This window comes from Solanum verrucosum, unplaced genomic scaffold, assembly GCF_900185275.1.
Source record: "Solanum verrucosum unplaced genomic scaffold, falcon-dt-bn FXZP01000175.1, whole genome shotgun sequence".
NCBI lineage: Eukaryota > Viridiplantae > Streptophyta > Magnoliopsida > Solanales > Solanaceae > Solanum > Solanum verrucosum.
Window position 1 is genome coordinate 167,259 of NW_026020399.1, and position 14,416 is coordinate 181,674.

At 34.1% G+C, this 14,416-nt stretch overlaps 1 protein-coding gene across 1 annotated transcript in view; it reads left to right on the top strand.

Moving 5' to 3' along the window:
* Window positions 1-14,416, top strand: part of LOC125839802 (protein disulfide isomerase-like 2-3) — a 367,278-nt gene that overhangs the window by 3,406 nt on the left and 349,456 nt on the right. The gene's annotated exons all lie outside the window — the stretch shown is intronic.

The following is a 14,416-nucleotide window of genomic DNA, read 5'->3' on the forward strand; positions in this document are numbered from 1 at the left end:
TTTTTTTGCGTGTGGGGGTTTGGATGTAACATATTTGTAAGTTTGCTTCTTTATCGTATGATTATAAGTATGATCCTCTTTTAATAGTCAATTTGATTAAAAAGGTTTAGCAGCAAATAAAGCCACCTATTTACTAATTGGAGGATTTTTCCTATATGGCACTATTGATGCCCCCAACAACAGAAGATAACGTACAAAAGTTAAATTTTCAAAAACTAGCAAGAGTTTTTTTTTCTTCTTTCAAAACATGTACAGTATGTTATACATATATATATAGAGATATATATCCGAATTAGCATACAAACATACATACTTATCCTAGCTGTTATACATACATGATACATACATACTTCAATCGTCATACTTTTTTTTTTTTTTAAAAAAATCGTCATACTTATTTGAAACACGTGTGACGTACATTGACATACACACAAGCGTATATATAGTTAAATATATAATTATTGAATGTTGTTAATACCGTGTGTACACTATTGTATGTACAATGATGTATAGGGGATACAATAAGCAATGCCAAATGTGCATAATATGTATCACTTGTGTGTCACACGTAAGACACAATGGGTATAATGAAAGTTAATATCTCAAAATGTTACTCAATTTTGAGAATTTATTTAGTAAAGTCATTGAACTTTGTTTTATATCAGTAAAATCACTCAACTTATACTTTTGTATCAATAAAATCACTCAACTAAATTTATTATTCATTTATAAATATATAAAATTATTTTTGTTGATCCACATGCAATTAAACTCAAATTCATTCATAATTCTACCCATTAACCCAATTAAAAACCATGCACTTCTTCAACAATAACTAAAACCAAATTCTAATTTGTCCCCTTTTTCCTCTTCCATTTTATCTACATGATTTTTTTCCCACTTCAACACAAATTTCCCCTCTTTTGTTACAAATAAATTTACATTCATATTTTATTCATCTACTGATTTTACAAAAGATTGTAAATTTTTTAGTAGTAAAACCCAAAATCTTGAAATATAAATTGATGGTTCTTGATTCATTTGTAAAGATAACTGCCAATTTGTTCATGCTGGTAACGGGTTATGCAACATGTTCTCGTTATTGTATGTGTCACTTCGAAATGGATCGTTTGTATTGCCAGCTTAATTATGCAAAAATTTCTGGAATTGGGACTTCTATAGTAATAACTAAAACTAGACTCAAAATGTACAAGGAGATTGCAGGAAGATGAAGAAGTGTTGGTTTTTTTTTTAATCAATGGATAGAATTGTGAATGAATTTGGGTCTAATTGCATGTAAATCAATAAAATAATTTTATATATTTAAGGGAAAATGCATAAATTCCTCTCTGAACTTGTTACGAAAAGTCAGTTACACGCTTATACTATTGTGACGACCTATTACACACCTGAATTACTTAAAAGTGAGTTTATTTCAACCATGACGCACATACAATCAGTCACATGATGAGAAAGTGTTTCACACTCGCACCACATCATCACCATGTCACTGCCACATCAATAATTACGTCAGATTTAAAAATAAATAAATCCATGTCACCCAATTTCTTCTTCTTCCCTATACATCATCAAACCCACCATTAAATCACTACCATTGTTGCTATTATCATCAAATTCACTTCTCCACCATCATTGATTTCACCACCCATAATCAAATTCACCACCGGAATCTTCCCACAACCATTGTCATCATAAAAATCGATAACAAACATCATAAATTTAACTAAATTCACCATCAAAATCATATCACTATCATTGAAATTCATCACAATCATAACCATAAATTCACCATCCACATCAAAATCACGAGTTTGATTGTCATTATCAAAATTAAAAGTCATACCACCACTAATTTTGCACCCATCACCAAACCCACCACAAAAAATTATCACAATATACAAATTTCACTCAAGCTCAAAGAGGAGAATTGTGAAAACTTGCAATATTTATTTGCAAAGATTTTGAACAACTTCGTGATCTTTGCGATGAATTTCTATCCCACAATGTTATTTCTATTTTCTCTCGAAAATTTATCATGAAAAAAAATTATTTTTCACATTAGCCATAGCAAAAAGAGTGTTTGTGATAAGAAAAAAATGGAGGAAGAAGAAAGGTAGGGTAGCATGAAGGAGAAGGGGTGGGGGTGGGAAAAATTTGCCTTATTTTTTTACTCATACGCGCCTTTTTTATTTTTTATTTAATCCTATTTTCACGTCAGCTTTGAGGGTGGTATTAAATTCACTTTTGAGTAGTATAAGTGTGTAATAGGTCGCCTCAATAGTTTAAGCGTGTAACTAACTTTTCGGTACAACTTCAGGGGAGAATTTATGTCTATTCTCTATATTTAATTAATAATAAATTTAGTTGAGTGATTTTATTGATGGGAAAATGCATAAATTGACCCCTAAACTTGTACCCAAAAGTGACTTACACACTTTAACTAATGGTGCGACCTATTACACACCTTAAGTACACAAAAGTGTATTTATTAACCCTTCCGTCACCTAACCCAGGGCGCGTTTCGCTCCACATAAATGAGCGCGTCAACACGCTAATAAAGTTATTTTTATTTTTTCTAAATAAAAAAATCCCAACCCAATGGTTATATTCTCATTCTCTTTTTATAACCCACCCACCCGACCCTAATGAAGAAGAACCCTAAATTTTCACCCAAAAATCTGAAGCCCAAATTGGATTCAAACATAGTTCAAAATTCCTTCTTTTGAATCAAGGGTAACTCTTTTTCACTATTATTCATTCATCTCTTTTCCATTTTGATTCATTCCTCTCTTTTTCATTTTGCTTTGTTTCTCTCTATTTTGTAATTTTTTTTTGAATTTTTAGTTGTTTGATTCGCTGTAATTCTTATTAAGGTGCTACAATGGCTCGAATAAGCTTGACTAGGCTCTGTTTGCAAGAGAAAGCTCATAAATTGGAAGAGGTGCGATGGAAACATGTATTTGTTTTGCCTTTGCTGACCTCTTGTACCTCAAGAAATCCTGGTAGAAGATATTGGGGTTGTCCTTACTATGGGGTAAGTTAATCTTTTTTAAGAGTTGAATTATTCGTTTTGTTGTTTCAAGAGCCATAGAATGATTCGTTTTGTTTTTTAAGAATGCTAGATCATGCGACTTTTGACTTTGGAAGGATGATTATATTGATCCAAGATCCAAATTTGTGATTTCCAAGTTATTGGGAAGAATTGTTGAGCTTGAACATAATGTTGAATCTTCTCGAAAAGTTGAAACTTCAGATAAGGAAATCAACAAGTCTACTAAGTCGACCAAATCTATGGAAAGCAAAATAGATATGAATAAGATAGAGTAAAAAATGGACAATTTTGATGAATGATTTGAAGAAGATGGAAGCAGTTGAAATGAAATGGAAAAACAAATTGGCCAAGTCGAAGAAAAGGGAGAAACAACTTTGGATTGCTCTGTTGTGTGTTTGTATTTTAGGTGTAAGTTTAGTATTTCAAAGAGTATTGTTTCTGAAAGGAGAAGGAGATTCAAGGAAATTGCCATGATCTCTTCTTGTACCAAAAATTTACAATATTGTGTTGAACTTGTAAGGCTTTTGTGTAATGAAAAGATGTTGGTTGAATTTATATGTGTAATGAAGAATTTGCAAGGCTTCCCTTATCTTAATTTGTCTCATTTATGTTGGCGAGTATTTTGGTTTTGTATTTGGGCATAGACTATACATTTAGTGTCTACAACTATCTGCTCAACTATCTAAACTATACGTTTGTGTAGCCACTGCTAAAGTAGTCACTAATTGCCCTCCATAAACACATAAACCATCAACTAAAAGAGAAGCAATATTGTTACATAAACAGACATCCATAGCTGCATAATCAGTAATCAAAATAGAAGTTAATAGCTGTCAAAGAAGTTACATAATCAAACACCACAAATTAAAATGCAGTCACAACTGCCAATTCATTGTCTTAAATATAAGGGAACTAAATAGGGATAAAGTGCATTGCATTGTCTATTAACCAACAAAACATAATGTCTACATTGCATTACCAACAAAAATCTACCAAAACAAGTTAGATTGCATTAGAGCTCTTTTGGCTCAAATGTGCAACCTTAGACCTAGGGTGTGTTTGGTATGGAGAAAAATGTTTTCCTAGATAATGTTTTTCTGGAAAACAAGTAGATTTTTGACTTATTTTCTCATGTTAGGTTGGTGAATAGAAAATATTTTCTGAAAAAGATTTTTAAGTTTTTGATTTATGAATGAAAAAGTATCTTTTATTTTTACTAGAGAGTAGAAAATAATTTTTGAAATTGAAAATATTTTTAAAAACAAACTTAATTTTTTTGGTGGGGGGGGGGGTGGGTGGACGTCGAGGGTAGGGGTGAAAAATAAAATTTTGAAGTTGAAATATTTTTTAAAAACAAATTTTTTTTTTTTGGGGGGTGTAGGGTGGGCTGGTTGGGCGGGGGGTCGAGGGTAGGGGTGAAAAAATAAAATTATGAAGTTGAAAAATATTTTTTAAAAACTAAAGTAATTTTTTTTGGGGGGTGGGGGTGGGGGTGGAGGGAGGGTCGATGATAGGGGTGAAAAAATAAAAAAATTAGAGTAGAAAATATTTTTTAAAAACAAACTTAAATTTTATATTTAGATGGGGTTGGGGGGCTGGTAGGGTGGCTGATTAGGGGGAGGGGGTTGAGGGTGGGGTGAAAAAATAAAAATTGGAGTAGAAAATAATTTTAAAAACAAACATAAATTTTATTTTTTGAGGGGGTGGGGGTCGAGGGTAGGGATGGGGTGGAGTGGGGTAAAAAAATATAAAAAATTGAAATTGGATATATCTTTTAAAACCATCTTTAAATTGTTTTTTGGGGGAGGGGGGGTTGGTGGGGGGGGGGGTGCTATAAAAATAAAAAAATTGAAGTTAAAAATATTTTTTAAAAACAAGATTTAAACTTTTAATTTTTTTTGGGGGGGGGGGGGTTGATTTGAGGGTAGGGACAAAATAAATTGATTTTTTCAACAAAAAAATTGTAATTTGAAGTTGGAGGAGAATTTTAGAAAATGTTTTCCTTAATTTTTGAAGGGAAGTCATTTTTCTTAAATTTGAGGAAAATGAGTTGATTTGAAAAACATTTTCCAAAACTTTTAACCCAAACAAAAATGAGAAAATTGGAAAACATTTTCCGAAAAATGTTTTCCTTCATACCAAACACACCCCTAGTCTCCATTTATTTTCTTCCCCTCATCTCTTCAAGTTGGTTTGAGGTCATAACTTGTTTTCCCTTCCATTCCACACCAGATCTCCAGTGACAACTGCCGAAGACTTCACATTTATGAATCTTTCACTAGGCATTCCAAGTTGTTCAAATGAATATAAATAATCTTAATTTGTGATTAAAGAAAAAATAATAAATGACACTTAAGTATAGAAATAGGGAACTTACATTAATAATAGTAGCACCACTTTGTGTGTGTAGTACACCTATTCTTGTTCTGCTAGCAATACTACCCTATTAAAACAACAAAATATTCAGTAAAGAAACTTATTTAAAACTTATACATGAAATAAGTAAAGGAAACTATATCAACTTTTCAGTTGAACCCTTTGGTCTACCCTTTCCTCTTCCAGTTGAAGCATTAGGTGTTGCTCTTGGGCCAACAACTTGTGTTGATGTTGGTGCAACAACAGGTGTTGCTCTTGGGCCAGCAGGTGCAACCGTTTGTGTTGATGTTGGTGCAGTAGCAGGTGTTGCTCTTGGGTTAGAACTTGGTCCAGAAGGAGGTCTTGAACTCGGTCCAACATCAGGTCTTGAACTTGGTCCTACAATAAAGCTTGTGCCATAAGCAGGTGCACCAAGATGATACTTTCTTTTATTGTGACCCTTGTTATGAAAAGTGTTGCATGACATCTCAATCCCTCTTTTGGATAATTTTTCAGTTTTACTGGTTTCACTTTGCTCTTTCTTCCTTTTCTTTCCAGGCCTTCCTGGCATATTCCTAACATGAGGTGGTATCACGAGATGTTTTGTGATTCTGGCCATATTTTCAAATTCATAACTGGCTGAATGAAGTAGTTGTATGTCTGCATGTATGTTTCTTTGTTATACCAATGAGAAATGTAGTTGATTGGGTCCAATTTTCTATGGTGAAGAGCAGCTATTGCATGAGGACATGGTATGCCTTTCAACATCCATGCTTTACAACTATATGTTTGCCTTTGAATATCTGCAACATATCTGTATGGTCCATGAAGTACCTCATACCTTGTATCTGAATTCCATTCAATGCTGCATTTCATAGACTTAACTGTGTTATCTTGTAGAACCTTCATTGTCATTGGAGAAATGTCACAAATCCAAGTATTGCAAAATATCTCATCATTTTCATCATTTTCACCCTAATTTCTTCAAGCATTGTAATTATAGTCTTATGCCTTGCTGCTAATATCCATGAATTGAAACATTCAGCCATGTTATTGTCTACAACATCACATTTTGAGGTAAAATTGAAGTAAAGCTTGCTCCATCTTTCAGGATTCTAATACAAGTGATCAACTATCTTATGGCCCAACCTTTTCATATAACTAATGTTATCCTTTAACTCAGCCTCAAAAGTAGACATTGCACACCTCCATAAAGATTTCTTTCTCTCAATACCTCTCTATCTCTTTGACCAATTAGCAAGGATGTGTTGAGCACACATTCTATGCTCAACATTTGGCAAATGATCAATTATGGCAATTTCAAGACCCTATAAGAAAAGTCAAGACATGAAACTAAGAAACTAAGAAACTTTGACATTAAAGAAACTAAGACATTCATAAATAAATTCAAGACATGAAATAAATAAAAAACCCAATAAATATTCTAACCTTTTGCATAACTGATATGATTGTAAGGTTTGTACCATCTCCCAACTGAAGATCTTCCATTAGAAGATTAACAAACCAAGCCCAAGTAAACTTATTTTCAACTTCAACTACTGCCCAAGCCAGTGGCAGCATTTGATTGTTCCCATCTTTACAAACAACAACCAATAATTGACCTTTAGATACTTCCTTTAGAAAACAACCATCCAAACCAATGCACTTCCTACAACTAGCCAAGAAGGACTTCTTCATTGCATCAAAACATATGTAGAAGCCTTGAAACATTTTTCTACCATTTTCAAATGTTTCCTCATGAAGCTTGACTACACGTGTACTTCCTATATTAGTTCTTAGCAACTCATCTTTGTAGTCCAAAATCCTGCCAAACTCAACATAATCACCCATTAGCTCCTGGAATACTTTGTTTCTTGCTCTCCTACACACTTTTCTTCTAACATAAAAATTCAATTCTTTTTTAATAAGCCCTTGAAACTCAAAGATTCTAATGTCAGGTTGCTCCTTTATTCTTTCACTGTAGTGACTAGATAAGAACTTTCTATTTCAAAGCTTGTTCCTATTAGTAGGATCATATTTGTGAACTAGATTGTATATCTTTACAACGAAATTATTTATCCTAGAATCAAAGCTAGCAAATAAAACCCAAGACAACCAACTGTACACCTAACCCTTATCGTTGTTGGTTCATTAATATACATTTCAATTGCAACATGTTTGGCAACAATATATTTGGTAACAACAAATCTAAACTCATTAACATTGTCAAATATAAGACCTAATTCCCACACTATTTTCTGAGAAGATACATCAAATACAACTCTATTCACCTTCTTTCTCATTCTTGGCTTAACTCTATCTCTTTGTTGAACCTCTCTTTCATCATCACTGAAAGCATCTGGATCTGTTTCAAAACTGGCAGCTTTATCTGAGGGATAATAAGGCTCATCACTAGCTAGCTTGCCTTCTAAGTTGTTTCTATTACCACCTGTAGATTCATCATACCTACCATCTGGCCTTTTTTTTTTTTGTCTGTTCCTAACTTGACATGATCAAGCAATAGAGCTCTTTCTCCCCTTTTCCTTCTCTTTCATTTACTCATTTCCTCTCTAAAACTTCTTAGCTCATAATATACATCACTCCCATTAAATCCCCATTCAATGGTTCTCTATCTGAATCTTGTTCGTTAGAAGGATTAACAGGGTCAGGAATTGGATCAGAGGAAGGATGGATAGGGTCAAGAGTTGGATCAGTAGAAGGATGGATAGGGTCAAGAGTTGGATCAGTAGAAGGATTGATAGGGGTTGGAGTTTGATGAGTAGGAGGAAGAGTATTTGGAGCAGTGAAATAGTGTACCTAAGAAGATGTATTTGAATTGGCAGTGACAGGGGCAGGGTTTAAGGCATTTTCTTGGGCCTATGTATTGGTTCTAATGCAGCATCAAAAGATTCATTAGGCCCACTATTTTGAGATGTTCCCTCACCTAGTCCACTTTCCCCATATTCCAATGAAGGTGGGACCAAAACTGGATCAATAACAAAGTGACACACAAAACAGTCCAAAATATCTCCATGATGACTTAAACACTCAGCAATTAAAGTAGTATCATAGTCAGATTTGATTTCTAACATAACAGTACTTATAAGAAGTTTCACATACAACACACATTGTCTAGGTTCATACCCCAACTCTTTCAGTCAATCTCTCAATCCAAAATAAGATAACCTATCTATATCAATATCTAAAAACTCATAAACTCCTCCACCATGATATGGTTTCCCCTTGTATCCCTTTTTTCCAATCTTCATAACACCACCGAGGTAAAATCTCAAAGTAACCAATTCAAGACATTTTAACCTGAAAATAATGTTAACAGTTGACCCTCAACAACAACGACAAAACACATACAACAACAAAATTCATACAACAACAAAGGGGAATCATGTGAATGAAAGACGACATACAGTAAACTTGAAAAAAAATTAAAGACGAAATAACCCTAAGCTAAAAAGTATGAACTATGAAGTAACCCTAGAGATATCTGACTGACCTTTCAGTTATGGAGATGACAACACACTATGAACGATGAACGCCTCGATTGTACCCACCAAACCCTAGTAACCACCAATTTGCTTCCACCAAATGATGACGCCTCGATCGACAACATACCAATGTTCTTAAAATATGACTTTTGGTGTGTTGTCGATTGAACCAAACTCGTTTCTTTTCTCCCAAACCCGTTTATATAAGTAAAAGTGTGTAAATAACTTTTGGGTACAAGTTTAGGGGGCAATTTATGCTTTTTCCCTTTGATTGATACAAAAACATAAGTTGAGTGATTTTAGTGAAAAAAATAAAGTTTAATGAATTTTGTAGATAAATTCTCTAAGTTGAGTGATCTTTTGAGATATTAACTCCATACAAGTAGCATTGAATGACTTCAAGATACGAGATTGATACATACACATGATATATATGGATATATCATTTGTATGTCATTTGTTTTTCATGTATATGTTAATGTATGTACATTGATACACACGATATACCATGAATTATGTTCCTCATACACCTGACATACAATCATTCCATCACCAACATGAAAAATAAAGAAGAAAATAGTTTGTTAAGAGGCCCACTACCACACTTCAACTTATTTGGATAGACTTAAACATTGATCAAACCCTGATTTTAAGTCATTTTTAGCTTTTGAGAGTATCTGTCAAAATTAAAATTAACTTAAAAGAAGTAAAAATGACTTAAAAAATAGTTTAAAACCAACAATAAGACTGCATACTTTTTATTTTTCGACTTAAAAGTCATTTAAGTTTGACTTTAAAAAGTTATTTTTATGACCTTTTGGTGTATAAAATAAGGTCCGTATCTAATATCCCACATTATTTGGTGTTGACTAAGTTTTTAATGTTAACAATAATAATTAGATGTTTCAATAAATTTTTGAAATGTTAAATTTTATAAAAAAATCTATCCATTTAGATACAAATAAGGCCAAATACCAAGCAGAGGTAATCGAGGGGAGAGTTCCTATGGGTGAGAAATAGTAGGGAAGATCATTTATATATAGAAGCACAGAGCATGGGAATCACCATAAACATGGAAGCAGAAATTACAACGATTTGAAAAGCTTTAAAACATTACAATAGATAAGATTTCAATCAAATAGTGTTGGAGATTGATTCATTAAGTCTTAAAAATATGTTTAGGAGGGACCGGAGAATTCCTTGGAGCTAATTAATTGAAAGAATAGAAAAGATACATCAAATGATGGCTACCCTACACATTTAGGTGGAACACATCTTCAGATAAGCTAATCAACTAGTTGATTGCATTACAAACTTAGCTATTGATCAAGAAGTAACACAACAATATATTAGTTGTAACCAACTACAAAGCAGGGCAAGAAAGATTTTAAATATCTGAGAGTCATGAAACTACATCTGATATGAAGCCCTTGCGTCCAGCTAAGAGATCAGTAGGAAAATACTAGGGAAATACCTATTTCTCCCTATCTCTTCAGCAATTGTGAATGAAGTATTAATTAGGAAAGTGGTCATTAAAAGACAAAGAAGGAGATGAAGAATACTTACACAAATCTACAAAGCTAAAGACACATGGTTCTGACCATCTCTGAGTTTCTTACAAACCCATGAGCCCCACCGGATGGTATACCTAAAATAAAGAAGGCTCAATTAGGAGTGCCCACAAGAAACGAGGGAGCTTAAAATAAATAGTTGGGTACCTTTGACAACTGATCAAGAAAGATATGTGTTGGCCATAATGGAGGATATCGATGACTCAAAAGTGAAGGAGACTGAAGCTCAGGTTAGGACACCACAGAAACATACTCAGTGGCAGAAATCCACGATGAAGGGAGAGGTTCCATTGGATTCTAGGGATGCTTTTAGGCCAAGGTGAGTGTCATGACCCAAAGTACACCCTATACGTGACAGGCGTATAAGTCCCCGAGAGGCCCTACACAATCCACTTAGCATACATCATACAAGATAATAGAATTCGAGGAGTTCAAAAGACAGTTTATATCATAAAACGTTTGACAAGAAAATGAAGCGGAATCTAACATAGTCTCAAAACGATCTAGTACATCAAGAGTGATTGGGTTAACTCATACATCACATACAATCTATAAAAGTAAAGACAATAAGCAATAAAAGGGTTCGGTCCTTGAAACATGAGTACTCACCAATCTTTGAATTTGCTAAAGTGATCACTAGCCACAAAGATGCGAAATAGGAACATCAGACCCTACAATAGTGAAACAATGTAGGCAAGAGTATGCGTTGGTACAAAGAATGTACCAAGCATGATAACAATGCATATAAGATATGAAATCATGATAAGAAGGCTTTACATGACATACAATGACCAAGCTAAATTATGAGAAAAAAAGGGTTAGAAAACACTCGTGAGATACTTCTATAAGTAACCTTAGTTCATTATTGTGGGAGATTTACCTTTAACCGACATAGAGACCATGTGAGCTATAACATAGAATCCGATGTCTACCCCTCACCGAAAATGAGTGTCCTACTTGCTAAGGTAAGGACCATGAACTTCTAGCTTACGTGGATCTACTAGCTAATGTCTATCTAAGACAACCACCCTATGGTAGCACATAGTTTATCGGACATGGGTATTCGCCAATTGTCCACTCGGTGTTAAGCATAAATCTACGAAATAGTCATTAGTCTTAACTTATCTTAACATTCATGAGACATGGATATTTGCCACTTGTCTTATCATTAAGAGGCATGGATAATCGTTGCATTCCTTATCATCCATGGAAAGCACATCTAGTAGTCTATCCAAGTTAAGTTTCATTAGAATAGTACCTAAATCTTGATTCAAAATTTAGTTGAGAAAACCTTTCAACCCTAAGAATCCTTATGTGAGAACCCTTTCACATTCATGCATTGAGTAGTATGTGAGAAGTCATTTCACAATAACAACAACAACATTGATGTTTTATTCTCAAAGCAACTTAAATCATTTTTCATCAATTTCATTAAAAACATGCATATTTTCATAAATTCTTTTTTCATAGTTCAAAACCCACATCATATCATCATATTCTAGATATCATGGGTCTTGCATGGGTTCATGGGGGATTCAACTTAAAACATGCAATTACCTCAATTCATGCATAAAAAGACATAAAACAATCAACTAGATCGTAATTGAAAAGAACCCATGAGATTGAGTAAAAATCCTAACTTTAATTGGAGATTCTAACTTGCAAAATTGGAGAATTTAGAAACTCTATGGAGGAAAGAACTCCATAGGTGAGTATGATCATACCTTGATGCCAAAAGCTTGCAATTAATGGTGAATTTGGAGACTTGATCTTGAAATCCTAGCCTTCTCCTTTAAGCTTGAGAGAGAGAAATATTTTGGAGGATAAACTTGATCAACTTTTGGAATTTTAAGAGAATGAATTGAATTGGGTGATTTTGGGTGTAAAAATTATTATATAGGGCCTAGGGTAGAGGGTAAAACGACATAGTATTGAGTTAAAACAATTGGAAAAATACCTACATGCCCCTGACGTAAAGCGACGAAGTGCCTCTCAAGAGGGGCTTAACGTGTCGTCTAGATAATCACTGCCCATCAATTGGGTCATGATGATAACCTGCCCGACAAGATCTCACTAATATAGGCATAACTTTTTACTTCGGGCTCGGAATTAGACAAACTTGGTGGTGTTGGAAAGATGACTCAATTATCTTTTATTTTGATAGGTCATAGGACACCTAATTTATTTTATGCCGAAAGATATGATTTTTTTTTTGACCCAAAATTCTAAGTCTGACAAGTCTCTTTCACGGACGACTGCACGGATCGTCTAGACATTTGTGGTCCTTTACAATGGCTTTGGATGATGCACTATTGACGAGGTGACTTGTACGATCCACTTGACGGGTCGTCCAAGTCACCACGAGCCGTCTGGGGCACCGTTTAGGTGACCCCTTCCTGGGGAAACTTCTAGAAATTGTTCACGAGCCTTTTAATAGATCGTGGTCTCGTACACAGATCATCTCGGACTTCGTGAATGGTCTATGGTCCATTTTGGGTTCATAACTTGCCTGTTTGACCCTTTCTAGCCTTTTTCGAATTCAAGGTGTTACAGTGAGGTCTTGGTTGACTTTTTAGAGGTTTCGAACTTTCTTTGGCCATTTTAGGCTTTATTATTAGTTTCTTGTGACTTACACGGAGCTCGGGTAAAGAAGATCTCAAATTCATATTTCGATGATTTCATTAAGTCTGAAACACCGAGTATAGTCAATTGCATTATGATTTATGTGTGCAAGGTTACAAATAAATTCTGAGAGTCTTTTAGATGATTTTGAGTTGGCTGATTTTTTTGTTATATGTTGTTGAAGCCAACGCTCCGCGATCGCGGAGGGGTGACCGCGTTCATGGGAGTTCAAAACAATGACTTGCGCATTTGTGAAACATTGGGCGCGTTCACGAGGTTTTCATGAGCCGAAGGGCCATGTTCGTGGGAGCTTTGGTGTGGTGGTTTGAACAAGGTGTATTGAGAAAAAATTATTTGGGTAGCGATTCCTAATCTTAATCTTCATTTAATTATTATTATTTATGATTTAAAGTGTTAAAATCAAGTTTTTGAAATGATAAATTGTGGGTTTTCTTCAAGAACCTAAAAATTTAGTAAAATTGTGATTATGAAATGATTTTAAATCTTTTTCCGAAATGATTTTTACCAATGAGTTCCAAATGCCTTGGATAATGTTTTCGAGTAAAGATTTTCAAAATCAAACCTCAGTTTTGGAATTGGTTTTTTTAGTTGATTTGACCCAGTTTGCAAACTGTATGAATTGTGTGTTATTATTTCTGGAAACTTATGGTGATTACTTGATTGAATTAGATTGTGTGACTTTGAACATTGTTCAAAAAGGGAAGACTCAAGTCTTGAATTGACTTTTGATTGAAATTGAGGGAAGTGAACTCCTAAACCTTGTAAAATTAGTAGAATCTTGTATTTTCCTTCATTTGTATGTGTTGGGGAGTAATGATAACGCGGTGATGGGTTCAAATATTCCTCTTGATTGATATTAATGATTAAAAAAAGGGTTAACAAAAAATACAACATGTTTGATCATAATACTTTGTGAATTTTCCTTGGTGTGAACCATAATGTAATGACTAATGAAGTGTTTTGATTGTATTATTGTGGACTTGATTTGCTTGAGTTATTGTCCTTACTTGTGGTGTAAAATTGCTTATTTGCATTGATTTCTGAACACCGTGATGAGACTTGTGATGGATATTGATGTTGAGGTTATTTCTGGCGAGTGTTACTGATGTCGATGCCATTTCTGATAAGTATTATTGATGTGTTGGTCATTTTCGACAAGTGTTTGTGATACCAAGGTCATTTTTGGCACGTGGTGTTGAGTTCGTGACCAACTATGGGCGAATTGCCATGATGCATGATAAATCTTTGGATTTATGTTTAGTGTGCTTGAT